Here is a 27,990-nt window from a genome sequence, read left to right as displayed (position 1 = left end):
CAAACCACGAGATCATGACCTGAGCCCAAGTTGTTCTCTTAACTGACTGAGCCACCCAGGTGCCCTGACTTTATTATTATTGTTTTTAATGTTTATTTATTTATTTTTGAGAGAGAGAAAGAGCAGGAATGAGGGAGGGGCAGAGAGGGGGAGAGACAGAATCCCAAGCAGGCTCTGTTCTGTCAGTGCAGAATCAGACACAGGGCTCAAACCCACAAACCATGAGATCATGACCCAAGCCAAAACCAGGAGTCAGCTGTTCAACTGACTGAGCCATCCAGGTGCCTCTAGACTTTATTTTTTAGAGCAGTTTTGGGTTCACAGTAAAATTGAGCAGAAAAGTACGGGGAGTTTCTTTATATTCTTGGCCCCCATGTATGCACAGCTTCTGCCACTATCAAAATCCTGGACCAAACTGGTACATTTGTTATAGTGGATGAGCCAATATTCATACATCATTATCATCCACAGTCCATACTTTACAGTAGGGTTCCTTCTCATTGTTCATTCTATAGATTTTGACAAATGTATACTGTCAAGTATCCACCATTACAGTATTACACAGAATAGTTTCACTGCCCTAAAAATCCTCTGTGCTTCACTTTTTTATCCCTCTCTTCCCTCAGCTCTTGGCCACCACTAATCTTTTTACTGTCTCCATAGTTTTGCCTTTTCCAGAATGCCATATAGTTGGAATTATATAGTATATAGCCTTTTCAGATTGTCTGCTTTCACTTAGTAATATGCATTTAAAGTTCTTCCATATCTTTTTGTTTTAATTTTTTATTTAATGTTTATTTTGAGAGAGAGAGAGCGAGCAAGAGCAAGTGGGACAGGGACAGAGATTGAGGGAGAGAGAGAGAATCCCAAGCAGGCTCTGCATTGCCAGCACAGAGCCCAATGCAGGGCTCAAACCCATGAACCATGAGATAATGACCTCTGAAATCAAGAGTCGGACACATAACCAACTGAGCCACCCGGGCACCCCCCTCCATGTCTTTTCATGGCTTGACAGCTCATTTCTTTTTAGCACTGGATAGCTTAAAAATTTTAAGCTATCTTTTCAAAGAAAGATTTGGTTGATTTGGTTGATTTTCTGTACTGATTTCTTGTTTTTAATTTCATTAAATTCTGCCGTAATTGCTTTGATGCTTCTTTTCTGAAATGTGTATTCAATGCCATAAACTTCCTTGTAAGCATTGTTTTCACTGCATTGCATGTATTTGGATAAGTTGTATTTTCATTTTCATTTAGTTTAAAATATTTAAAAATTATTATTTGAAATATATAAAAATATAAAAATATTTAAAAACATATTATTTAAAAGTGTGTTGTTTAATCTCCAAGTATTTTGAGTTTTCCAGCTGTCTTTCTGTTATTGATTTCCGGTTTAATTCCATTGTAGTCTATAAGAAAATACTATATGACCTCTATTCTTTTAAATCTGTTTTTATGGCCTAAATGTGATCTATCTTGGTGTATGTTCCATGTGAGCTTAAGATACATGTGTATTCTGCTGTTGTTGAGAGAAGTAATTTATAAATGTCAGGTATATCAGTTGATTGATGATGTTTTTGATTTCAGCTATATCCTTGCTGATTTTCTGTCTGGAGGATCTGCTTATTTCTGATAGAGGTGTGTTAAAGTCTCCAACTATAATAGTGGACTTGCCTGTTTGCACTTCTATCCTTTGTTGCCTCACGCCTTTGACTCTTGGTTGTTAGGTGCTTACACATTAAGGATTGTTAGGTCTTCTTGTAGACTTGATCCCTTTATCATTAATATAGCTACTCTGCCTTTGATTGGTGTTAATATGTTATATCTTTTTCCATCTGATTACTTCTTATCTGTATGTGTCTTCATATTTAAAGTGGGTTTCTTGGAGCCAATATATATAGTTGGATCTTGTATTTTGATCCATTCTTATAGTAATTGTTTTTACAATAATTTTCTTTTAATTAGTGCATTTAGACCATTGATGTTCAAACTGATTTCTTTTCTTTTTTTCAAATTGATTTCTGATATAGTTGGATTAATGTCTACTGCAAATGCTACAGCCTTCTTTTTTTTTTTTAATGTTTATTTTTGAGAGAGCACGGGAGTGGGGCAGAGAGAGAGGGGACAGAGGATCTGAAGCGGGTCTGTGCTGACAACACAGGAACTCAAATGCATGAACCATTGAGATCATGACCTGAGCTGAGACCAAGAGGTCGACACTTAACTGACAGAGCCACCCAGGTGCCCCTAAATGTTACTGTTTTCTTAATTGCTTTTGTTCTTTGTTCCTATTTTTGTTTTTCACTCTTTCTGCCATTTGTGGTTTAGATTGAGCATCTTATATGATTTAGTTTTTTCTCCTTTCTTAGCATTTGAGTTATACTTAAAAAAATTTTTTGTGTGTGGTTGCCCTTTTGTCTGCAATATACATTTACAACTAATCCAAATCCACATTCAAGTAACACTACACCACTTCATTGGTAGTGCAAGTGCCTTATTATAACAAAATATTTGTCTTTTCTCTGTCCTTTGTATCATTGCTTTCATTCATTTCACTTATACATAAGCCACATACTCAAATACATTGATGCTATTATTATTTTGAACAAATTCTTATCTGTTAGATCATTTAAGAATAAAAAATGAAAGTTTTGAATTTACTTTCACTTATTACTTCTCTAATCCTTTTCCTTTCTTTATGTAGATCCAAGTTTCTGCCCCATTCTAAAGAACTCTTTTAACATTTCTTGCAAGGTAGGTCTTCTGGCAACAAATTCCCTTAATGTTTGTTTGTTTGTGAAAGTCTTTAATTTCCCCTTCACTTTTAAAGAATAACTTCACAGGATACAGAATTACAGGTTTGTGATTTTTTTTTTTCTCTCTCTCAGCACTTTAAATATTTCATTCCACTCTGTTTGCCTGCATGGTTTCTGAAGAGAAGTTGGAGGTATTTCTTATCTTTGCTTCTCTGTAGGCAAGATGTTGTTTCCTCTGGCTTCTTCAAAGATTTTTTTCGTCATCTTTGGTTTTCTGCAATCTGAATATCGTATGCCTAGGTATAGTCTTTCTTTTCTTTTTCATTTTCGTTTTTTTTCCCCCCCTTTTTGCATTGATTCTGCCAGATGGCCATTGATCTTCCTGGATCCATGGTTTGGTGTATATATTAATCAGGGTTTTCCAGAGAAACAGAACCAATAGGATGGTGATATGTATATTTCTATTTATATGTGTAAAGAGATTTATTCTGAGGAATTGACTCATGTAATTTTGGAGGCTGAGAAGTCCCAAAATCTGCAGTTGGCAAGCTGGAGACCCAGGAGAGCAACTGATGTATTTCCAGTCTGAGTCTGAAGGCTTGTGAACCAGAAGAGCTCATGGTGTAAGTTCCAGTCTGAGGTCAGAAGTTCACTCTTACTCAGCCTTTTTGTTCTATTCAGATCTTCAATTAGTTGGATGAGAGCCACTCACATTAGGGAGGGCACTTTGCTTTACTCTATTGATTCAAATGTTAACCTCATTCAAAAACACTGTCACAGACATACCCGGAGTAATGGACTTAATGTCTGGGCATCCTATGGCCGAATCAAGTTGACACATAAAATTAACCATCATAGTATCTGAGATTAATTTGGGGAAATTCTCAGTTATTAATGTTTCAAATATTTTTTCTATTCTTTTCTGGCTTTCTTCTCCTTGTATTCCCATTACACGCATGTTACACTTTCCACGTTTCTTGGATATTCTGTTTTATCTTTTCAGTCTTTTTTTTTTCTCTCATTTCTATTCAGTTTTGGAAGTTTCTATTGACATATCTTCAAGCTCAGAGATTCTTTTCTCAGCTGTGTTCACTGCTAAAGAGCCCATCAAAGGCATTGTCCCCTTCTGTTACAGTGTTTTTGATCTCTAGCATTTTTTCTTTCTTAGAATTTATATCTGTGTGCTTTATAGTATCTTCCTGTTCTTACATGTTGTCTACTTTTCCCATCAGAACCCTTAACATATTAATCCCTGGTCTGATAATTCCACCATTCCTGCCATATCCAAATCTGGTTCTGATGCTTGTTCAGTTTCTTCAAATTGGTTTTTGCCTTTTAGTATGCCTTATAATTTTTTGTTGAAAGCCATGCATGATGTGCTGGGTGATGGGAACTCTGGTGAGTAGTTCTTTAGTGATGTGGTGCTATGGTATCGGGGGAGGGGGGCATTCTGTAGTCCTAGGAGTAGGTCTCAGTCTTTTCATAAGCTGGTGCCCTTTAGCTGTGAACTTCACAGTACCTTTTAGTTTCATCCCCCCTCTGCCCCCCTTATGCTCTGTCTCCTAGGTTGGACAGGATGGCTGGAGAGGACTGGAATTGAGTATTTGCCTCTCCTTAGGTCAGTTAGGCTCTGGTAAATTAGTTTCTTTTGACGGCAGGCCCCATTAAGAACCAAAGGCTCTGGCATATTTCTCCTGTCCCTGACAGAAGCAGGAGGGGATTTTTCTCTGATTTTTTACAGTGAGAACCTGGAAGTACTCCAGATGGTAAAAACTCGCAAAAGTGTGGGGGTGCCCCCTGGAATCTTTAAGTCATAAGTTTGCCTACTCTGAGCCTCTAGCAGTTTGTTATGGTTCAGGTTTTTCTGCCCCGGTACTGCTTTCCCCAGAGGTTTCTGCCTATAAGTCCGTGCTCCGGTAAGTCATGCTTCTTGGTATCTGCCTGTCTGTCTTTCCAGTTTGGGGGCAGCAGTTTGCCTTGTGACTTGATCTAAGAAGAGTTTGTCCAGCTTTTTACTTGTTAGGATGGAAGGGGGACTTGGAATTCCAAGCTTCTTTCATGTTTGACCAGGAACTAGAAGCGCTCTTTTTATTTAAAAAAATTTTTTTCCTCTGTTTCATTCTGGATGGTTTAATTGCTTTGTCTTTTAAATTTGCTAATCTTATCGTTTGAAATCTGGGTAATCTGGGGCGCCTGGGTGGCTCAGTCAGCTAAGCGTCTGACTTCAGCTCTGGTCATGATCTCACAGGCATTGGGTTCTGTGCTCTCAGTGCAGATCCTGCTTTGGATCCTCTGTCCCCCTCTGTCTCTGCCTCTCCCTTGCTCTCTCTCTCTTCAAAAATAAATAAACGTTGAAAAAAAAAAAGAAATAGGTGATCTGCCATAACTATCTTGTTTATTTTTCAACTCAGAATTTTCATAATTCACAATTTGATTTGAGCCTTTTATATCTTCTGTGTTCCACTATGTGTGTTTTTGCCACACCTCCAAGCAGTTTTCCAGTTCTCAAAGGACACTGATTAAGTATCCCACAAATTTCACTCAATTCTGGCACTGTCTCTCTGGGAAGTGTCATATCACTGGACCCACAAGACCGCTTCCTCCTCAGGTGCCAGTCGTAAGTCTACGTTGTCACCTGTGCTCCTGGCTACAAATTGGAGGTTCCCACGTTCCCCTCATTGGATCTATTAATTTGCTAGAGCCGCTCACAGAACTCAGGAAACCAGTTTACTTATTCTTTATTACAAAGGTTATTAAAGGATACAAATGACCACCCAGATGAAGAGATACATAGGGTGAGGTCTAGAAGGGTCTTGAACACAAGAGCTTCTCTTCCTGTGGAGTTTGAGGTATCCACCCTGCAGGTATATGGAAGCATTCACCAACTTGGAAGCTCTCTGAACCTGTCCTTTTGGGCTGTTATGGAGACTTCATGACATAGGTGCGATTGATTAAATTATTGGCTATCAGTCTCCAGCCTCTCTCCCCTTCTAGGAGATTGAGGTGTGGAATTGAAAGTTCCAACCCTCAGATCACACGTTTGGTTCCCCTGGCGACTGGCCCCCATCCTTTGAAAACCTAGGGGCTTTCAAAAATTCACATCATTAACAGAAGGAAAGACACCGGTATTCCTCTGGTTACTTAAGAAAGTCTAAGAGTTTTAGGAGCTCTTTCACAAAATGGGTGGTGAAGACCAAACCTGTATTTCTTATAAATCACAGTGTCACACATGTCTTGTATACTTGTATAACTATTCCATGAGCATATTGCATAGCTTTTAATGTGTTTATCTGTTACTATTCTAGTATCTCTGCCAGTTTTGGTTGATTATTTTTCTTATGTGTTGTATTTTCCTGCTTCTTTGCATGCCTGATAATATTTGATTTGATGCCAGATATGGATTTTACTTTGTTGGGTGCTGGGTATTTTTGTTTTTCTATAAATATTCTTTAGGTTTATTCTGGGATGCTATTAAATTATTTGAGCAGCTTGATCTTTGTATTTTAATTTTCTGATTTGTTAGTTAAGTCTGAAGAAATACTTCGTCTAGGAGTAATTATTCCCCAGTCTTGAGTCAAAGACCTTCCTGAGTACTCTACCAATATCTGATGAAATAGTTTTTCCATTTCGTGTGGTGGGACCAGGTACTATTCCCAGCCCTGTGTGAGTCCTAGACTCAGTTCCTTGTTATTATTTCAGATAATTCTTTCTCCTTCGCAGATCTCCAAATTCTCTCTGTGCACCTTTCTCCTTTTTGATTCTCTGCCCTTCAAACTAACCACACAGGTTTTCTCTGACTTAAAACTCCCATTTCGCCAATTTGGGGAATCCACCAAGCTCCACTTGGGTTCCCCTTGTACCACAGCCTGTAAACCTCTGAAGGGAAGATCTGGGGCAATCAGAAGGCTTACCTTATTTGTTCCCCATCTCTCAGGGATCATTGCTCTTTAATTCCTGATGTCCAACATTTGAGCTGTTTTGTCATGTGTTATGTGGAGTTTTTTTAAATTGTTTCAAATAGTGTTTCCCACTGTATTATTTTAAAGCATTTTACTTATAGGTATTTTAGTATGATCCTTTAAAAGAGAAGAGCTCTTTATTTTAATCTCAAGTCTTTTATATTGCTTAGACTGATCACCTGTAGTCACCACTGTATCTCTGAGTTCATGAAATATTTATAAATTCATGTGCTAACTTGCTGTATTTCCCAGTGTATCAGTTTTGTCCTGTAACAATCATTTGATAGATCAGTGGCCACCTTTAAATTGGGGGCAACTGATAACTATCTGTTTTCTCCTTTTCCTACTTTTTTATGTTGTCCTGGTTCCAGAGGCATATAACACCTTGATTTTTTTTTTTTTTTAACTAGAAAAATCTCTGTGGGACTCATTCTGAATTAAGTGTTTGTCATTTTCATACATAAAAAAACCACATTTGATACATCTATTTTCCCCTAATACATATGTTGTCAAATTGGGTTCATATCCTGGCTTTACCACTTACTAACTGTGGGGCTTTGAGCCATACCTCTTTATGCTTCAGTTTCTTCATCTGTAAAATGGTGATAATTTTGGTGCTTACCTCAAATGGTTGTTGTGAGATTTTAGTGAATTAACATATGTAGAAATCTTAGGACAATGCTTCGCATATAATAAGTGCTATAAAAGTACATTAGCTATTGTTATTCATACCACTACCACTACTCCATCTATTACTAGTAGTATACATGCAGGGAGAGAACCACCTAACCTTTCTTAGATTACATATGTTGACAAAGAATAGGTGACTGTGTGTAGTCTTGTTATGCTCTGAGTCCTTATTGATCTCTGAGATATTGGTATCCCTGTCCACCTGATTGCCGCTTGTCCTGCTGATATGTGCTGCTGCATTCTACAGCCAGTTAAGTCACGATCTCTCCTTCTAGCTCCACCATGGTTCAGTGGTTCTCCCTGCTGCACTGGCCCCCATCTTGACTCATATTAACCGTGAGAGGTCTGGCTATCCTATTTGGACAGTAAGACCTATAGCCCTCAGCCGTAGAATCTCTTTGCCTTCCCTAGGGCAAACCCCTTTCTCATAGTATTTTTGCAGTTAGTAAAATTCTGCTAAGAACCCTCCGTTCCCTGGGGCACCTGGGTGGCTTAGTTGGTCGAGTGTCCGACTCTTATTTTATTTTATGTTTTTTGAGAGTGTGCACGTACAAGCAGGGGAGGGGCAGGAGGAGGGGGGGGATATGAATATCAAGCAGGCTCTACACCTAGCCCCATGTGGGGCTCGATTTCATGATCCTGAGATCATGACCTGAGCTGAAATCAAGAGCCAGACGCTTAAACTGACTGAGCCACCCAGGTGCCCTACCTCTGCCAGTTTCTTTAAGGCATAATGGCAGGTGTGATACAGGGAAAGAGTAACCATCTTCCTGACAAGGAAACACAGGTTGGGAAGTATTTTAAAAAACTATTATGTTATTAAATAAATTAAAATTCCGGGGTAGAGGTGGGGTTGCCAATTTAGATAGAGAACAAGGAAGGTTTCTCTGAGGCAATAACATCTGAACCTTTTCAAGGCATTTTTCTAGTATTGACAAAACTAGCATCAAGAATACTTGTGAACAGATGCAAAAGGCAGGTTCCTTCATACCTCCTTCTTCCTCTCTTGCAGTTAGTATATTGTTTTCTACAGTACTCTCTCCTGTCCCAACTGCCCAGTTTTAGGCTAGGTCTTTGTAATACATTTATGTTTACATATGCTTATGTTTGTCAATATACCGTCTTAGGTTTCAGAAGCCAAGAAAACCTAAGGCAATTTTTGTTCAAGCCAAACTACCAGTATCAGAACTACCTGAAACACTTATTAAAATTGCAGCTTTCTGGACTCTACTCCAGTGTCATAATTACTAATAATTTCATGTGGAAATTACTGAAATCATATTACTTGAGTGGAAACATTTTGTCTTCGTTATCCTGATAGCCACACAACAATATAAACTCTAAACAAATGTTTGAGTTATTGGGAAACTGGGGGTGATGCATTTTAAAGTGGCTTTAAAAGTTTTGTTATTTTGAGATGATGTCAGCAAAAATGACAGAGTCAAGAAATCTGAAATTTAATATTTTTGATGTTAATTATTTTTTAATATGAAATTTATTGTCAAATTGGTTTCCATACAACACTCAGTGCTCATCCCCACAGGTGCCCTCCTCAATGCCCATTACCCACCCTCCCCTCCCTCCCACCCCCTCATCAACCTTCAGTTTATTCTCAGTTTTTAAGAGTCTCCCTCTCTTTTTTTTTCCTTCCCCTCCCCCATGGTCTTCTGTTAAATTTCTCAGGATCCACATAAGAATGAAAAACATATGGTATCTGTCTTTCTCTGGATGACTTATTTCACTTAGCATAACACTCTCCAGTTCCATCCACATTGCTACAAAAGGCCAGATTTCATTCTTTCTCCTTGCCAAGTAGTATTCCATTGTGTATATAAACCACAATTTCTTTATCCATTCATCAGTTGATGGACATTTAGGCTCTTTCCATAATTTGGCTACTGTTGAAAGTGCTGCTATAAACGTTGGGGTACAAGTGCCCCTATGCATCAGTACTCCTGTATCCCTTGGGTAAATTCCTAGCAGTGCTATTGCTGGGTCATAGGGTAGATCTATATTTAATTTTCTGAGGAACCTCCACACTGTTTTCCAGAGCGGCTGCTCCAGGTTGCATTCCCACTAACAGTGCAAGAGGGTTCCTGTTTCTCCACATCCTCTCCAGCATCTATAGTCTCCTGATTTGTTCATTTTAGCCACTCTGACTGGCGTGAGGTGATATCTCGGTGTGGTTTTGATTTGTATTTCCCTGATGAGTAGTGACGTTGAGCATCTTTTCATGTGCCTGTTGCCCATCCGGATGTCTTCTTTAGAGAAGTGTCTATTCATGTTTTCTGCCCATTTCTTCACTGGATTATTTGTTTTTTGGGTGTGGAGTTTGGTGAGTTCTTTATAGATCTTGGATACTAGCCCTTTGTCTGATATATCATTTGCAAATATCTTTTCCCATTCTGTTGGTTGCCATTTAGTTTTGTTGATTGTTTCCTTTGCAGTGCAGAAGCTTTTTATCTTGATGAGGTCCCAAGTTCATTTTTGCTTTTAATTCCCTTGCCTTTCGAGATGTGTCAAGTAAGAAATTGCTGAGGCTGAGGTCAGAGAGGTTTTTCCCTGCTTTCTCCTCCAGGGTTTTGATGGTTTCCTGTCTCACATTCAGTTCCTTTATTCATTTTGAGTTTATTTTTGTGAATGGTGTGAGAAAGTGGTCTAGTTTCATTCTTCTGCATGTTGCTGTCCAGTTCTCCCAGCACCATTTGTTAAAGAGACTGTCTTTTTTCCATTGGATGTTCTTTCCTGCTTTGTCAAAGATTAGTTGGCCATACTTTTGTGGGTCCAATTCTGGAGTCTCTATTCTATTCCATTGGTCTATGTGTCTGTTTTTGTGCCAATACCATGCTGTCTTGATGATTACAGCTTTGTAGTAGAGGCTAAAGTCTGGGATTGTGATGCCTCCCGCTTTGGTCTTCTTCTTCAATATTACTTTGGCTATTCGGGGTCTTTTGTGGTTCCATACAAATTTTAGGATTCTTTGTTCTAGCTTCGAGAAGAATGCTGGTGCAATTTTTATTGGGATTGCATTGAATGTGTGGATTGCTTTGGGTAGTATTGACATTTTAACAATAGTTATTTTTCGAATCCATGAGCACGGAATGTTTTTCCATTTCTTTGTATCTTCAATTTCCTTTATAAGCTGTCTGTAGTTTTCAGCATGCAGATCTTTTACATCCTTGGTTAGGTTTATTCCTAGGTATTTTATGATTGTTGGTGCAGTTGTGAATGGGATCAGTTTCTTTATTTGTCTTTCTGTTGCTTCATTATTAGTGTATAAGATGCAACTGATTTCTGTACATTAATTTTGTATCCTGCAACTTTGCTGAATTCATTTATCAGTTCTAGAAGACTTTTGGTGGCATCTATCGGGTTTTCCATGTATACTATCATGTCATTTGCAAAAAGTGAAAGCTTGACTTCATCTTTGCCAATTTTGATGCCTTTGATTTCCTTTTGTTGTCTGATTGCTGATGCTAGAACTTCCAACAAAATGTTAAACAACAGCGGTGAGAGTGGACATTCCTGTGGTGTTCTGATCTCAGGAGGAAATCTCTCAGTTTTTCTGCATTGAGTATGATATTAGCTGTGGGCTTTTCATAAATAGCTTTTATGTTTTTAAGTATGTTCCTTCTATCCCAACTTTCTTGAGGGTTTTTATTAAGAAAGGGTGCTAAATTTTGTCAAATGCTTTTCCTGCATCGATTGACAGGATCATACGGTTCTTTTCTTTTCTTTTCTTTTATTAATGTGATGTATCACATTGATTGATTTGTGAATGTTGAACCAGCCCTGCAGCCCAGGAACGAATCCCACTTGATTGTGGTGAATAATTCTTTTTATATGCTGTTGAATTTGATTTGCTAGTATCTTGTTGAGAATTTTGCATCCATATTCATCAGGGATATTGGCCTGTAGTTCTCTTTTTTTTGTTGGGTCTCTGTCTGGTTTGGGAATCAAAGTAATGCTGGCTTCATAGAATGAGTCTGGAAGTTTTCCTTCCCTTCCTATTTTTTGGAACAGCTTGAGAAGGATAGGTATTATCTCTGCTTTAAATGTCTGGTAGGATTCCCCAGGGAAGCCATCTGGTCCTGGACTCTTATTTGTTGGGAGATTTTTGGTAACTGATTCAATTTCTTCACTGGTTATGGGTTGGTTCAAGTTTTCTATTTCGTCCTGTTTGAGTTTTGGAAGTCTGTGAGTGCTTAGAAATTTGTCCATTTCTTCCAGGTTGTCTAGTTTGTTGGCATATAATTTTTCATAGTATTCCCTGATAATTGCTAAATGTTATTAATGTTTATTTTTGAGAGAGAGAGAGAGAGAGAGAGAGAGCGCGCGCGCATTAGTAGGGGAGGGGCAGAGAGAGAGGGAGACCCAGAATCCAAAGCAGGCTCTAGGCTCCAGCTGTCAGCACAGAGCCCGAAGTGGGGCTTGAACTCATGAATCATGAGATCATGACCTGAGCCAAGTCAGATGCTTAACCGACTGAGCCACCCAGGCACCCCAAGAAATCTGAAATTTAGCTCTTTCATTAAAAGCAACAGAAAAGGGGTGCCTGGGCGGCTTAGTCAGTTAAGCATCATCCACCTCTTGGTTTTAGCTCAGGTCACGATCTCATGGGTTGTGAGTTCAAGCCCTGTGTTCTCAGGCTCTGCACTGACAATGAGGAGCCTGCTTAAGATTCTGTCTCTGTCTCTCTGCCCCTCCTCCACTCATGCTGTCTCTGTCTCTCTCAAAATAAATAAATAAACTTAGGGAAAAAACGCAAGAGAAAAACTGACAAAAACTGTTAGAATCAACTTTTCAGAACTCTGGTAATTAACCAAAGGTTTGCAACAATTTGGGGAATACTTATTCATGCAAAATAGCTGAAATTCAGTAAGAAGAGTGAGCTTGTGGCATTTCAGTATACTCTAGTCTCATTCCCCATTGTTCAGATCAGCTGAGCCTGTGTTCAGTCTCAGTGCTTGAGAGAACAGACCTGGTTCTCAAAGAATTGTAATTATTTGTTTTGCCTTGGTTGGAGGCTACCTGGAAGACTGACTCAAAACTCTTGTCTTTATTTTCCTGACTCCCAACTGGCTAAGTGTTAAAGCTACGGGGAGCAGGAAGAGCAGCATTTATCAAAAACATTTACAAGCAAATGATTTTATTACTGCTGCCTGAGGCAGTGGAAAACAGGTGGGGCAAACAATACACAAAAGAAGCCTTGATTTAGGTGTCCTTGGGGCTTTGAAAATGCCAACGTGTCCTTGGGTATATAGAAAGCCATGCACTTGGGCAGGACTGTGTGTGTGCCTAGAGAAGACCTGAGAGGGCCCTGAGCTCACACCTCTGGCTCATCTTGGAGGTCTGTGGAACTAGGAAGTGAAGGCTAAGGCAGAGTTGTGAACTGAGTGAGTGTTTAAGGTATACCCCCAAACCCACAGAGTACCTCTGCAATGAATGGGAGATTTTTGGGTTCTATGCGTTTAAAGAAAACTGTCCAAGCTAACAGAACAGAGATCAGTGACTATACACAGCAAAGAATATAGACTATACCTTTACAAAATTGGTTTTGAAGAGTCTCTAAGCAAACAATTACATAATAAGCATCAGTGATGAGAAACTTTGGAAGCGAGAGAATCTGATCTGCAGAATTGTTACAGTATAATATTCAATATGTTCAGTGTTCAACAAAAAATTATGAGGCATGCAAATAAACAAGGGAAAAATCATCAATAGAAACTGCTCAGAAGAAGCCTGGATATTGCACTTGTAGACAAAAACTTTACATCAGCTATTTTAAATAGTTCCTTAAGGAATTAAACCATGTCTAATGAACTAAAGGAAAGTATGAGGGAGTATAATGTCACCAAGAAGGCAGACTAGGAGATTCTAACCCTCACTCCCACACAAAAATAATGATAAAGTCAACTATCACAGACAAGGATAATCCTGGGGAAATGCTGGGCTACAGTTAGGGGGCTGCAGTGAACCCGAGGAGTGCAGACACTGGAGATGACTGCATAAATGGGATAAAAAGCATTCTGCCTGCATTGTCCCATCCTTCAGGTCAGCAGGGTGTTAACAAGGAATTCCCTTGGCCTTGAATTCCCCTCATTGGGAAAGAGGAAGAGTGAGGGACCTCGGCAACTCTAGTTACTGCTACGGAGGACTCCTGTGTTCTTTGCTGATGCAGACCCCAGCAGCTAGAGCTTCCTCATACCAGAAGTGCTACCTCCCCTGGAAGTGGAGCTGCCAAGTACTTCTCCTTCCATCCATGAGTTAGAGCTGCCCCTCTCACTTCCTAACTCCAGTGCCCCCCATGATGGCAAACTTGAGCATAGCTTCCAGCACACACTGGTACCACTGAACACCCATCCATATGTCCAAAGGATTATGAGGCCACCATAGCTGCTCAAGTGCATCCATGTAACTAGGTGCTTGCCATAGCTGCACACATGCAACTATGGGACCAGGTGCCCTCATTTGCCCCAGAACTGGCATACCCCCACATCTGGTCTTGGAGCTGCTGTACACCTCACCCAACTGATGACTTCACATCTCCTCATAAAGGACATCATTCCCTAGCTAGGCCATGAAGTTTGGAAGGGGTGACTGCTTCTTCAGATGCAAAGACAGTCATGCAACAGTGAACATGAAACCACCAGAAAACACAATAACCCTTTAGTCACTGGCTCCAAATAAATGGAGATCTATGAATTGCCAAAGAATTAAAAATAATTGTTTTTAAGAAAGTGATGAGCTACAAGAGAATATAGATAGACAATTCAACAAAATCAGGGTAGCAGTACATGAACAAAACAAGAAGTTCAACAGAAATAGCAGTCACTAAAAGGAAGAGTCAAATTCCGGACCTGAAGAATATAATGTGTGAAATAATACAATAGAGGTCTTTAACATCAGACTCAATTAAGCAGAAGAAAAAATAAGTGAACTCAAAGACATATTTGAAATTACCCAGAGAAGGGAGAATAAAGAATGAGGAAGCCAAGGGATTCATGGGACACCATCATACTAAAATAAAATGTATATGTGTTATGGGGGTCCCAGAAGGAGAAGAAAGAGAGAAAGGGACAGAAAGCTTATTTAAAGACATAAAGCTGAAAATTTCCCAAATCATGCGGGGGAAATTGATAATCCAGATTCATGAAGCTCAGAAGTGTCCCATCAGGGTCAACCCAAAGAAAACTACACTGAGGCATATTATAATAAAATAATCAAAAGTCAAGGACATTGTATACCTTAAACTTATACAATGTTATATGTCAATTTCAATTAAAAAGTAAAAGCAAAAAAGATTAAAGGGTAAAGAGAACTTTGAAAGCATCAGAAGAAAAGAAAAGTGGTTCATCACTTACAAGGCACCCCCATAAGAATATCAGTGGATTTCTCAGCAGAAGCTTACCATGCCAGGAAAGGGTGGGATGATATATTCAAAATTCTGAAAGAAAAAACTGCCAACCAGGAATTCAGTGTCAGACAAAACTAACCTTTTAAAATGAAAGAGAGATTAAGTTTTTCCCAGACAAAAACTGAGGGAGTTCATCACCATTAGACCTACCTTACAAGAAATGTTTAAGGGAGTTCTTTCAATTGAAATGAAAACAAACTAGACAGCCATATGAAAGCATAAATCTCATGGGTAAAGGTAAATATATAGTCAAGTACAGCACCAATGTAATATTGTAATGGTGGTATATACATTACTTTTAATCATAATATAAAAGTTAAAATATGAAAACATTAAGAACAAGTAGAATGATGTCTAGTCACAAAAGCTTGTTAATTGATACACATTATTAAAAGATGCAAACTCTGGGGCACCTGGGTGGCTCAGTTGGTTAAGCGTCCAACTTCATCTCAGGTTATGATCTTATGGTTCATGAGTTCAAGCCCTGCATTGGGCTGTCTATTGTCAGCACAGAGTCTGCTTTGGATCCTCTGTCCCCCTCTCTCTCTACCCCTCCCTCCCACCCCCCCACCTCTCAAAATAAACAATTTAAAATATTTTTTTAAAGATGCAAACTCTGACTATAAAAAAAAAAAGTATGCGTGAAGGGGAGTGTAGAGTTTTTGTATATGACTGAACTTAAGTTGTTGTCAACATAAAACAGAAAATAATAGCTACAAGGTAATTTTATGGAATTCTTGTAACCACAAGAAAAAAAAACCTATCATAGATACTTAGAAGATAGAAAAAAACTCAAAGGAAACCATTACATAAAACCATCAAATAACAAAAGAAGACAGGAAGAGATGAAGAGGGGAACAAAACAATAGCAGAACAGCAAAAAATAGCAATAAGTTCTCACCTATCAAGAATTATAAATGGAGGCACCTGAGTGGCTCTGTCGGCCTGCAAGGGAGTCTTAATAAGAGTAACAGCTTCCTTTTCTTTAGAAACCATAGATTCCTGGGTGCCTGGGTGGCTCAGTTGGTTAAGCATCCAGCTTTGGCTCAGGTCATGATCTCACATGATCTCAGGTAAGTTCGAGTCCTGCATCAGGCTCTATACTGACAGCTCAGAGCCTGGGGCATGCTTCACATTCTGTGTCTCCCTCTCTCTCTATTCCTACCCCACTTGCACTCTGTCTCTCTCTTAAAAACAAATAAACATTAAAAAAAATTATTTTTTAGAAAAGTTAAAGCAAAGTATGAGAACAGTGTCTTCACCAAATAGAGGATAAGAATAAAGAGATGGAACTATAATAAACCAGATAGGAATTCTGGAGTTGACAATAAATAAGATGAAAAATTCGCTCATTAGGCCCAAGAGATTTGAACTAGAAGAAGAAAGAAACTAGCAAACTTATAGATACATTAATTGCTACTATCCAATCAGAGAAACAGAAAAAAAAAAATGTATGTCTGTATACACACACACACACACACACACACACACACACACCTGTGGATACCATCAAATGTATTAACATACACATAATGGGAATCCTACAAAGAGAAGAGATACCAAATGAGCAGAAAAAAATAAAAACATGTAACTACTCATCCAGGAAGTTCATCGAACTCCCAAGTAGGATAAAACCAAAGAGATCCACACATAGACACATCATCGTCAAACTTCAGAAGACAAAGAGAATCTTTAAAGCAGCAAGAGAAAAGGATTCATGGCCTACAAGGGATTCTTAATAAGAGTAACAGCTTCCTTTTCATTAGCAATCATGGTTTCCTGGGTGGCTCAGTCAGTTAAGCATCTGACTTTGGCTCAGGTCATGATCTCACACATTGGGCTCTCTGTTATCAGTGCAGAGCCTGCTGAAGATCCTCTGTCCCACCCCCCCCCCCCCCCCCGCTTGCTCTCTCTCTCTCAAAAATAAATAAACATTTAGAAAAAAAAAGAAGAAGAAACCATGGATTCCAGAATGCATGAGATGCATATTCACAGTGTTGAAAGGCAGAACTCAACTAAGAATTCTTTATCTGCCAAAACTGCCCTTCAGAAATGAAGAAATGAGACAATCTTTGCACATAAAAAGCAAGAGAACTTGTCAGCAGTTGATCTGCCTACAACAAATGCTTCAGGATGAAATGAAAGAACACTGGACTTGAATCTATATAAAAATTAAAGAACATGGGTAAAGTCCCATAGGTTGACTCAGCGCTGGCAAGATGGTCCTTAGAAAAAGGAAGTCTTTCAAAGATCACTTGCATCACTTCTCTCCACTTTTCAGGAGTCCTGCTGTTTTCCTTCATCCAGCATATAATTTTTTAATAGATTAATGAAGTGAGATCTTTTCACCATTCTAATTCTGCATAAAAAATAAGTAAATAAAAGAGTGGGCTTACCATTATTAGTCAATAGGAAATGCAAATTAAAACCATAGTGAGATACACCTACATATGCACCACAATGGTTAGTATTAAATGGTTGGACAATACATAGTGTTGGCAAGGATATGAAACAACTGGAATTCTTAATGTTGGTGGGAGTGTAAACTAGTATAGCCACTTGGGAAAACTACTTGTTATAGCAAATATGCTGTTGCAGGATTTTTTAACCAGAGTTTGTTGTCTCCTGCTTTGAAGAATGAAGAGGTCAACACAACTAAAATCAGCAGGCAAAACTTTATTAGAGTATAAGATCAGAAAGTAAGAACAGTATGAAAGCTCTCTTTACAGAAAAGGGGCATTCGAAAGTGAATGCCCGCAACTGTAGGCAAGGGACTTTGTTTTATGGGGTTTTCTCGGCCCCGTTCCTTCCCCCTCGTTCCTTCTCAGGTTCTACCCTTATTGGCTTGCTAATTTTAGGTGCTGGGTTGTCCATTCCTGATTGACTTGATTCCATTATGTGAGGAGTCAGACTATGGTCCTACCATTTCACATATAACGTAAGTTTTATGATTTACTTATTTTAGTTAGGTATTTTGCTTGTCAAATTCCTAAGGGGAACCTGAAGGGGAGTAGGTGATGTCTGTTACATTTTTAAGAGGAACTTTAGGCCTGAGGGAGTTTGCTCCTGGGTCAGATGCTCCCAGCAGTGTTTTAAAATATGTGTTTTTCCCCACCCAGGGACCTTAGGTCCTAACCTTTCCCTCTCTGCCTATTTTATTCTATCTTTCCCTGTCACAATGCCTGCCTACCTTCTGACCTATCAAATCTATTCCAACAGCTGGAAGCAAAACCAAATGCTTATCAATAGGAGAACAGATAATGTGGTATCTTCACGCAGTGAGCTACAGACTACTCTGCAAGAAAAAGGGCTAAGGGCAAACTGCTGATACACAAATGTTGAATCTCACAAATAGGCTTTGCATAAAAAGCTAGACACAGGGGCGCCTGGGTGGCTCAGTCAGTTGAGCGTCCGACTTCAGCTCAGGTCACGATCTCACGGACCGTTAGTTTGAGCCCCGCGTAGGGCTCTGGGCTGATGGCTCAGAGCCTGGAGCCTGCTTCCAGTTCTGTGTCTCCCTCTCTCTCTGCCCCTCCCCCATTCATGCTCTGTCTCTGTCTCAAAAATAAACAAACGTTAAAAAAAAAAATTTTTTTTAAAAAAAAGCTAGACACAAAAGAATATATAATTTAAGTTTCCATTTGTATAAAGGTCAAAAATCAGGTAAAACTGATCTATATAATAAGTAGAATACCATTTATCTTATGGGTACTGACTGGCATGTCGCACAAAAGAGCCAGTTTAGAGGCTGAGAATGTTCCCTGTCTTGTTCTGGATGTTGGTTCCATGAGTATATACACAAAAATTTTAATTAAATGCTGAAAAGAAGTTGCTATTCTTGAAGTTCTGTTTGTACTTTATGTTATGTGAGATAGTTTAAGATCTTGAAATATGTGTCATTACTCTGTCCGTGTTGTTCAAATCAGGGATAAATAAAACTATGTAATTAAATCACTAGAAGGAAATTCAACCACAGTTTCATTATTTATAAGTACTAAAAGTCTTTTTTTTTTTTGGTCTTCATTAAAGTATAACATGTTAAAGTAATTTACCTTTGAGGTGAAAATATAAATTTAGGTTTAATAATGAATCTGATGATTACCCTATTTGATTTTAGGCAGTGTTTAAATATTTGGTCATATATGCTATTCTTGAAATCCAGAATGGGCTAAGGGCAATTATTACCGACATTTAACTAGCTTGGTTCTGTTATTTCATGCTGGAGGACCACAGTAGAATGAACAAATAAGTGAACTTTTGAGAAATAAAGTGTCAGTGTTTTCACAACTACTTGTAGGCTGTAAAAAAGAAACGAAATCTGTTCCTTGCAAAGAATGCAAGTCTGGCCAAACACCAAGATGTTGCTGCATAGGGAAAATAAAACAACCAGAGACAAAACCACAACAGAGCTGCTTTCATCCCAGAATGTTCTAGGACCTAAAGAACTTAAGGACTGAGACATAACCAGACATAGAGGAGAGGAAGGGTAATCAAGGGAGGAGAGAGAGTCTATTTTTTTTTTTCTTGACCTTGTGTTAACTGTTATTCTAAACCTAGAAATGCTGATTTCATCTGAAAAATCAGAAACAGATTTGTCCAGTTTATTCATTTATTCAACAAATATTTATTGACCTTCTGCTATGTTCCTTAGCACATTGTAAGCACTTGAGATACAGCAGCAAATGAGACACAAATCCTGCCCTTATGGAACATATATTGAGGGTGAGGGGTGGGGTAGGAATGCATTATTCCTAACACACATTATACATGTTGCAGTAAGCCTATATTAGGTAGTTACTTTTCTTCTTTAGCCATAGTTTAGTTTTCAACCCATGGAACCTCCAGTTGAATGCTATTTAAGCCCCATTACCCTTTCTAAAGAGACCCTCCTTTGTTCTTAAATAATAAGATCTTCTTGCCTATGAATCAGTTGGTTTGTCTTGATAAGTGGTAAAGAATAGGGTTACAATCAGACTCAAATCATATAGGAATTTAGGACAGTGGTATCATACGCAAAGCAGTGCAGTAGCCCCCACCCTTGCCTACAGTTTTGCTGGTCAACCACAGTCTAGAAGCAGATAATCCTTTTGGCATGTCATCAGAAGGTCAATTGTAGCCTGATGCTGGTTACAATGTTGTATCACTCACCTCACTTTCTCATCACATAGGCTTTTTATCATCTTCACATCATTGCAAGAAGGGTGAATACAGTACAATCTAATATTTTGAGAGAGAGACCACGTTCACATAACATATATATACATTGTAACAATTATTCTATTTTATTTTCAGTTATTGTTAAACTCTTATTGTGCCTAATTTATAAATTAAACTTTATCATAGGTAGAAAACATAGTGTGTGTGTGTTCACACACACACGGTTCAGTACTGTCAGTGTTTTCAGGCATCCACTGAGGGTCTTGGAACTTATCCCTGGTGGATAAGGATTGACTACTGGATCCTAAAGTCAATGCAGGGAAAAGCTGAAATTAATAAAACAGAGAAAAATAGTAGAAAGGAGAAACAAAAATGAAAATTGATTATTTGAAATGGTCAATAAAAAGGTAAACCCTTTGCAATATCATGAAGGTATATAAGGGAGTAAACATATATCACCTAAAGGATGAAAAAGGAGACATAATACAGATGTGAAAGAAATTAAAAGAGGGATGGCTCAGTCGGTTGAGCGTCCGACTTCAGCTCAGGTCATGATATCACAGTCTGTGGGTTCGAGCCCCACATCAGGCTCTGTGGTGATAGCTCAGAGCCTGGAGCCTGCTTTAGATTGTGTCTCCCTCTCTCTGCCCCTCCCCCGCTCGTTCCCTGTCTCTCTTGCTCTCAAAAATAAATAAAACATAAAAAAAAAAGAAATTAAAAGAATTATATGTGAATGCTATGAAAGAGTATCTTTGTAGTAAATTGAAAGCCCAGAGGTAATAGCTGATTTTTCAGGATAGATGGAGAACTTAAATAGGTTGATTAGTCTCTGAGAGATTGAAAAGGTGATTAAGGAAAACATTTTAAAAGGCATAGATGTGGGGTGCCTGGTGGCTCAGTCAGTTAAGGATCTGACTTTGGCTCAGGTCATGATCTCATAGTTCATGAGTTTGAGCCCCGTGTTGGGCTCAGTACTGACAGCTCAGAGCCTGGAACCTGCTTGAGATTCTGTGTCTCCCTCTCTCTCTCTGCCCCTCCCCCACTCATGCTTTGTCTCTGTCTGTCTCTCTCTCACACAAATAAACATTAAAAATTTTTTTCTTATTTTTAAATTTTTTTAATTTATTATTTTTTAAAAAATTTAATCTTTATTTTTGAGAGAGAGAGAGAGAGAGGCAGAGCTCCAGCAGGGGTGGAACAGAGAGAGAGGGAGACACAGAATCTGAAGCAGGCTCCAGGCTCTGAGCTGTCAGCACAGAGCCTGATGTAGGTCTTGAACTCACGAACTGTAAGTTCATGACCTGAGCCGAAGTTGGACACTTAAACGACTGAGCCACCCAGGTGCCCCCCCCCCCAAATTTATTTTAAATAAATAAAAGGCACAGATGATTCAAAAGTTAGAATTGTTTCTAACTTTTAGAGCACAGATGAGTCCAATGCTATTTAAACTCGTTTAGGTCAGGGGCGCCTGGGTGGCTCAGTCGGTTAAGCATCCGACTTCGGCTCAGGTCATGATCTTGCGGTTTGTGAGTTCAAGCCCCGCGTCGGGCTCTGTGCTGACAGCTCAGAGCCTGGAGCCTGTTTTGGATTCTGTGTCTCCCTCTCTCTCTGGCCCTCCCCCGTTCATGCTCTCTCTCTATCTCAAAAATAAATAAACGTTAAAAAAAATTTTTTTTTAAATAAAAAAAAAATAAACTAGTTTAGGTCATAGAAAAAGATGGAAAACTCCCCTGTTCACTTTATGAAACTATGATTTAATGTCAGAACCCAGTAGAAATTATAGAAAAGAAAACCTCAGAGTTTTCTTCCCATATTGATGCTACAATCATAAATCATAAAGTCATAAGTAAAATATTAGTAAGCAGAATTCAGCAGTGTATTAAAGATTGATAAGTTTTTATGACTAATTTTATTTCAAAACTGAATGGTTCATATCAGAAAAATCTGTTAACATCATTCATTACGTCAATAAATTAAAACCAAATGATCATATTATTTAATGCTGGAAGGCTCTTGGTAAAATTCAATTGTCATTCATAATACAAACTGTTAAGGAATAAGAAAAAACTACTGAAACATAATAAAGACTATTTGTTCACTTAATATGTTGAGTACCCATTGAGTACCCATTGCATTAGGGTTATAGCAGTTAACAAAACATACAAAACAAATAAAAATAAGCCCTTTCTTCATGAAACTTATATTAGCATTTGAGAGTCAATCCATTAAAACATAGGCAAGTTAAATGCCTAGTTTGTCAGATGGTAATGAGTACTTTAGAGAAAAATAAAGCAGAAGATAGGTTGTTGCCAAGAGCTGGGATATAGGAATAGTAGGGAGGTCCTCATTGGTAAGGTGATACTTCTAGCAGAGACCTATGAGAGAGCAAGAGCAAGTGAACAAAATACAAAAAAATTGCTGCCCTCATGGAGCCTACAATCTAGTGGAAGGAGAAAAAAACAAAAAACAAAAACTGTACTAAATAGGAAAATCGTGTATTAGGATAGTAGCATTTATAAATGCTGTGGAAAAAGAAAAATCAGAGGAGATAAAGGGGATAAATAATGAGGGGACTTTTTAAATTAAAAAAAGTTTTTAAGTAATCTCTACCCCCATTGTGGGTGCTCAGACTTGGAACCCCAAGATCAAGAGTCACATGTTCTACTGACTGAACCAGCAGGTGTCCCATGGACCAAGGGGTTTTGAGGGGCAGGTTATAATATTACATAGAGTGATCAGAGTATTCCTCGTGAAGGTGAGATTTAAGGATATCTTGGAGGTGAAGGAGTTAGCCAAATGGATATCTGGGGAAAGAATATTCCAGGCAGAGCAAACAGCCACTATAAAAACACCAGTGAGGAGCATACCTAGCCTAGGTAAGCAATCACAATAAAGTCAGTGGGGCTGAAACAGAGTGGACGTAAGAGAGTGTAGAAGTCAGATTAGGTTACGACCACTGTAAGGACTATTTAAATATTAGTTTTAGGGGGACGCCTGGGTGGCTTAGTCGGTTAAGCATCTGACTTCAGCTCAGGTCATGAGCTCACAATTTGTGGGTTTGAGCCCCACATCAGGCTCTGTGCTGATAGCTCATAGCTTGGAGCCTGCTTCAGATTCTGTCTCCCTCTCTCTCTCTGCCCCTCCCCTGCTCGCACTCTGTCTCTCAAAAACAAACATTAAAAAAAATTAGTTTTGGGGCACCTGGGTGTCTCAGTCAGTTAAGCGTCCAATTCTTGATTTCCACTCAGGTCATGATCTCATGGTTGTGAGATCAAGCCCCCACATTGGGCCCTGTGCTGGGCGTGGAACCTGCTTGAGATTGTCTCTCTCCTCTCTCCTGCTGTCACGTGCACACTCTAAATTAATTAAATAAAATAAAAATCAGTTTAATGAATTTTAATAAGGCAAACACCCTTATAACTACCATCCATGTCAAGAAATTGAACTATGCCAGTCCATCTAGAAGCCTTTCTAGGTATCCTAATCTCAAATCTCATACTTTCCCCAAAACTATGCACTAATCTGATACTTTTAGAAATCACTTCCTGATGTTTCTTTATAGTTTTATCATCCAAATACACATCCCTATATACTATAGTTTTACCCATCAAAAATAATCTGACGTGTATTTAAATTCCTTTTAATCTATAGATTTCCAATGCTCAATTTCTATCATTACCATACGCTGTTTTTTGAAGAGCCCAGGTTATTTGCTAGTAAAATTATGTATAATCTGAATTTTGCTGATTGCAAAACTTTTGCAATTGGACTGCTGATTATCCAACATATTATTCTTAATTCTGTGTTTCATACAAATTGGTAGCTGAATCCAGAGGCTTAATCATACTCAAGATTTGATTTGGCAAGGCTGTTATGCATAGTTGTCTTACCTTTTGTGATTTTACCAGCCATTAATCCTCAGTGCCTAGATTCATCAGTTTGTTTGACCTTGCAAAATTTTGATAATCTAATTCTGATTTCTTTTCTATATATTATTTGAAAAATTTTTATAAGGAGATACATCCCTCCATCTACTATTTGGTTACCTGGGTTTATGGTCCACATAGGGAAAAGTCATGATAAATACTTGATTCTTAACCTTTATTTGGTAGTTTTCAAGATAATGAGTCGATTCCTTTTCATATCTTTCCAAGAGACTAACTTGAGATTTCATTCTGTTGTAAATTATTATTTTTGTTAAAGTTCAAATTGCCCCATCTCTGGCCCACTAGAAGCTTCTTCAGATTGGCTCCTGCAGACTTTTGCCATGACCATGGGAGTGTCTCATAATTTCCTAGCTATTGGTATGAGAAGATATTACAGGCTCAGCTCAGATCAGGAATGAGCCATTTCTTTAATATGCCCTAGTTTCTTTTAGCAGAAAATGTTATTTTACTACTTTTGTCTGGTGAGGCTATCCCAGTCCTTTGTCAGTGCCCCCTAACTATTTTGGTTGTCTGAAACTCATTTTCTAGTACAGGGGTTGGAAGAAGAGGATGTGCAACAGAGACTGTGCCTTGATAGCCTCAGATAGTTGTTATCCAGTCTTTTACAGAAAAAGTTTGTTGACTTGCACTCTAGTAGCTTTTTCAGAAAGTGTCCATAGAAATAATATTCTCTGATTAACTTTGATAACAGCTGTTCTATGTCATTTGTACATGAAAGTCAGTTTTTCTAGATCTAAAGTTCTTGGCTCAGTTTTCTTCCATGTGCATGTTTAATCGCTGGCAAAAAGTTTTGATGTTGTAAAGTCTGATAATCTAATTTTGATTCTTATTCTTTATTACTTTATTTTTCTACTATAAGTCACATGCTTATTTTGCCTAGGTGCTCAGTGGATTTTTTCTTTTGAAGTCCCACTGGATTACATCTTGACGTTGGCCGTTTTAAAGCAAATATTTATTCTTGGTTAGATCATGTACTCTGTCAACATATACTTGGGGAAAAAAATGTAAAGAATGCTTTCTTTGGAGGAGCTTGGGAAGATGGCGGGGTAAAAGGACCCCCAAGCTCACTCTGTCCCACATTTTCAACTAGATACCCTCCACATCCAGCGTAACAAACTGGAGTGATCTGAAGACTGGCAAAACAAACTCCACAGCTAAACATAGAGAAGAAGCTGCAGCTGAAAGGTTAGGAAGGTCAGAAAGGCAGAGGGAGGCTGCCCGCAAGAGGGTGGGAGCTGTGTGCATGGAGAGGGCAGAGAAATGGGCCCTTGCACCAGGGAGCTCACATGGGAAGACAAATCCCTAAAATATTTGGCTTTAAAAACCAGAGGGGCTGAATTCCATGTGTTTATAAAACCAGTGGTACTTGGAGCCTGGAGTTTTAAAAGTCTGCTGAATCAGCACAGAGTGAGCCAGGAGGGTGAGCAATAGCTCAGTTGCTGCCCTTAAAAAGACAGCAGCCTGGATGGAGAGGGAACATAAAAAAGGCAGTTTACACAATGTGGGGGAGCGGCGGGGGGGGGGGGCAAACAGGAGACAGATCTGTTCATACTGATTTCAGAACATGTTGGGGGACTTTACTGAAAATGAGGGAGCTGGCAGGCACCATTTTCCTCCCTTACCCCCCAGGATAAACACAGAGCCACCAGTAAGAGGCATTTGTATCTCACCTACTAGCAGTGTGCCATGCCCAAGAGTTTTCCTGAGTACTTGCCCACTCCAAGCTTGCTAACTTCGGCCCTGGGCCCAGGGAAAATTCTGTTGGCAAAAGACCCACACCAAAACAAAATGTAATTAAATTCACAAAATATAGTGCTAAAAAAAAAACCTTTAAAGCAGCAAGACAATAGAAGTCATTAACTTACAAGGGAAAACCCATAAGGCTAGCAGGAGAATTTTCAGTAGAAACTTTGTAAGCCAGAGGGAATGGCATGATATATTCAAAGTGTGAAATGGAAAAAATCTGCAGCCAAGAATACTCTATCCAGCAATGCTATCATACACAATAGAAGGGGAGATAAAGAGTTTCCCAGACAAAAGCTGAAGGAGTTCATGACCACTAAGTACCAGCTTTGCAAAAAATATTAAAAGGAACTCTTTGAGTGGAAAGGAGAGGCTAAAAGCAGCAGTACAGAGGTAGGAAACACAAAAGCAGTAAAAATGAATATTTCTGTAGAAAATAAGGAATTCACAAAAAAAGGTATAAAGTATAATAACATATACCTAAAATATGGGGAGGGAGGAGAAAAGAATAGGTTCAAACTTAAATGACCTCCATCTTAATATAGACTGCTATATACAGAAGAGGCTGTATACAAACCAAATGGTAACCATATATCAAAAACCACTAACAAATATGCAAAGAATAAAGAGAAATAAATCCAAATATATCACTAAAGAAAATCGGCAAACATGAAAGAATGAAAGACATGAAAGGATCAGAGACAATCTCCAGAAACAACCATGAAACAAGTAATAAAATGGCAATAAATACATATATATCAATAATTGCTTTGAACGTAAATGAACTAAACACTTCAATCAAAAGACACAGGGTAACAGAATGGATAAAAAAACAAGACCCATCTATATCCTGGCTATAAGAGACCAATTTTATACTAAGACACCTGCAAATTGAAAGTGAATGGATGGAGAAACATCTAGCATGCAAATGGATGTCAAAAGAAAGCCAGAGTAGCAATACTATGTCAGACAAAGTAGACTTTAAAACGATTGTAACAAGAGACAACAAAGGACACTATATAATAAAAATGAGGACAATCCAGTGAGACGATATAGCAGTTATAAATATTTATGCACTGAACGAACATAGGAGCACCCAAATACATAAAATAGTTAACAACAAACATAAACTAATTGATAATAATACAGTAATAGTAACACCCCACTTACATCAATGACATCTAAATACGAAACAATGACACCTAACTACAAAACAATGAAGCAATGGCTTTGAATGACACACAGGAGCAGATGGATCTAATGGATATGTTCAGAACATTTTATCCTAAAACAGCAGAATACACATTCTTTTCAAGTGCACATGCAGCATTCTCCAGAATGGATCACATATTAGCTTACAAAACCTCAACAAATTAAAGAAGATCAAAATCATACCATGCATAATTTCTGACCACAACACTATGAAACTAGAAGTCAACCACGAGAAAAAATCTGGAAAGACCACAAATACGTGAAAGTTAAATAACATGCTACTGAACAATGAATGGATCAACTAGGAAATCTAAGAAGAAATTAAGAAGTACATGGAAACAAGTGAAAATGAAAACACAATGGTCCAAAAACTCTGGTATGCAGCAAGGGCCTCTATGAGGGAAATTTATAATAATACAGGGCTTCTTCAACAAGCAAGAAAAATCTCAAATAAACAACCAAAACCTAAAACCAGCAGAAGGAGGGAAGTAATAAAGATTAGAGTAGAAATAAATGATATAGAAACTAAAAAATAATAGAAAAATAATAGAAATAAAAACAATCACGGGGTGCCTGGGTGGTTCAGTCGGTTAAGCATCCTACTCCAGCTCAGGTCATGATCTCACGGTTCGTGGGTTTGAGCCCCACATCTGGCTCTGTGCTGACAGCTCTGTGTGTCTCCCGCTCTTTCTGCCCCTACCCCACTAGTGCTCTGTCTTTCTCAAAAATGAATAAAAACGTTAAAAAAATTTTTAAATAAAAAATCATAAGACAGCATTATGAAAACTATATGCCAACAAATTGGACAACCTGGAAGAAATGGATAAATGGATAAATTCCTAGAAATATATAAACTACCAAAACTGAAACAGGAAAAAATAGAAAACTTGAGTAGACTGATAACCAGTAAAGAAATTAAGTAATCAAAAAACTCCTAACAAACAAAAATCCAGGACCAGATGGCTTCACAGGCAAATTCCACTAAACACTTATTTTTAAAAATTTTTTAAAGTTTATTTATTATTTTTAATAATCTCTACACCCAATGTGGGGCTCAAACTCACAACTCCAAGATCAAGAGTCACAGGCTCTTCTGACTGAGCCAGCCAGGC

General features: G+C 38.5%; 1 protein-coding gene across 2 annotated transcripts in view; it reads left to right on the top strand.

The window, feature by feature from the left end:
* The window catches only part of TPST1 (tyrosylprotein sulfotransferase 1), a 166,427-nt gene that overhangs the window by 66,721 nt on the left and 71,716 nt on the right, over positions 1-27,990 (top strand). The gene's annotated exons all lie outside the window — the stretch shown is intronic.

The sequence above is a fragment of the Panthera onca genome, chromosome E3 (genome assembly GCF_046562875.1).
Source record: "Panthera onca isolate mPanOnc1 chromosome E3, mPanOnc1 haplotype 2, whole genome shotgun sequence".
Taxonomy (NCBI): Eukaryota; Metazoa; Chordata; class Mammalia; order Carnivora; family Felidae; genus Panthera; species Panthera onca.
This window is presented reverse-complemented; position numbering and strand designations above follow the sequence as displayed.